The sequence below is a fragment of the Pseudophryne corroboree genome, assembly GCF_028390025.1.
Source record: "Pseudophryne corroboree isolate aPseCor3 chromosome 7 unlocalized genomic scaffold, aPseCor3.hap2 SUPER_7_unloc_2, whole genome shotgun sequence".
NCBI classification, from domain to species: Eukaryota; Metazoa; Chordata; class Amphibia; order Anura; family Myobatrachidae; genus Pseudophryne; species Pseudophryne corroboree.
In genome coordinates this window covers 1,376,939-1,378,452 of record NW_026967611.1, presented here as the reverse complement: position 1 = coordinate 1,378,452, position 1,514 = coordinate 1,376,939, and the positions used below count along the sequence as shown (strand labels likewise).

General features: G+C 50.5%; 1 non-coding gene across 1 annotated transcript; it reads right to left on the bottom strand.

The window, feature by feature from the left end:
• Nucleotides 1–558: 558 nt before the first annotated feature.
• Nucleotides 559–729, bottom strand: LOC134986069 (U1 spliceosomal RNA). Its single transcript, XR_010192098.1, has one exon. It is a non-coding gene; the product is annotated as a U1 spliceosomal RNA (small nuclear RNA).
• Nucleotides 730–1,514: the final 785 nt, after the last annotated feature.

The window sequence follows — 1,514 nt, the reverse complement described above, 5'->3', positions numbered from 1 at the left end:
GGAGACCACATCTTTTCAGATGAAAATGAGAGGGCGGAAGGCTGCCTAATACTGAAGCACCCTCAAACATCAAACCATATGCAACAACTAGTACAAGCATTCCTGGGGAAAGGTCTGCAGCAGACGGATTTGCATACGGTGATGTCATCCAAGCAGTGGGCCAAAGTTGGCTGGAACCCTCATCTGCATATGAAAAGATAAAAGGGGCGCTTGGATGACCCCTAGTTCGCATTGAACACCCCCCACCCTCCTTTGGTGTGGGGCTCATGTTGGCCATGCCCCAGCCCCTGAAGCATTCAAGCTGATTTCTTGCAGCAGCTGGGCACTGTAACAGCTCCAGAGCTGCTCTGTAAGGCAAATAAAAGGGTGTGGGCCCTGCAACACCACCTGTAGTTCGCATTGTGCGTTGGAAGGCACAAAGTAAGCAGACGGGAGAAGTCAGGATAGTGCGCAAGGGCATAGAAGGGAGGGGCTCAAGAAAAGAGAAGTGGAAACAGACAGCAAACTAGGCTGGAGAGAGACCTGAGACAATGAGATCTAAATTATACCAGAGCCAACCAGGGGAAAGCACAAATGCAGTCCCCCCCCCGCCCCTACCACAAATTATGCAGTCGAGATTCCCACATTTGGGGAAATCACAGAGGTCAGCATACCCAGAATGCAATGAATGAACCTCACCCTGGGAAAACAATCTTCATGACCATGGTATCACCTAAGCAAAATAAGTATGATTTGAGATAGGGCTGGGGAGGGCCGCTGCTCAGGCACACCTCCGTCAAGTAAAGGAGATTCAACTGAGGCAGCACAAGGGAACTCTCATCTGGGGACAACAACTGCAGGGAGAACACATTTTCAGACGAATGTGTGAGGGCAGAAGGCTGCCTAATACTGAAGCACCCCCCAAACAACAAACCAAATGCAACAACTAGTGCAAGCATTCCTGGGGGAAGGCCTGCAGCAGATGGATTCGCATATGGTGATGTCATCCAAGCAATGGGTATAGTTGGCTGCAACCCTCGTCTGCATATGAAAAGAGAAAATGGTCACGCAGGGCATGGCGGCCTTTGTGGGGTTGCGCTTGGATGACCCCTAGATCGCTTTATACACCCCCATCAGTGTGGGGCTCATGTTGGCCATGCCCCAGCCCCTGAAGCATTCAAGCTGATTTCTTGCAGCAGCTGGACCCAGTAACAGCTCCAGAGTTGCTCTACAAGACAAGTAAAAGGGTGTGAGCCATGCAGCACCACCTGTAGTTTGCATACACACATATATAGGACAGCATCTCTTATATGCCCCAGGGGCAATAAAATAGTATCCTTATCTAGGGTATCCGTCCATGCCGCTACAGCACTACACATACACACCCAGGCCGACGCAATTGCCGGTCTGAGTAAGGTACCTGAATGTGTATAAATGGACTTCAGGGTAATCTCCTGTTTGCGGTCAGCAGACTCTTTGAGGGTAGCCGTATCCTGGGACGGGAGGGCTAACTTCTTGGATAAGCGTGTTAATGC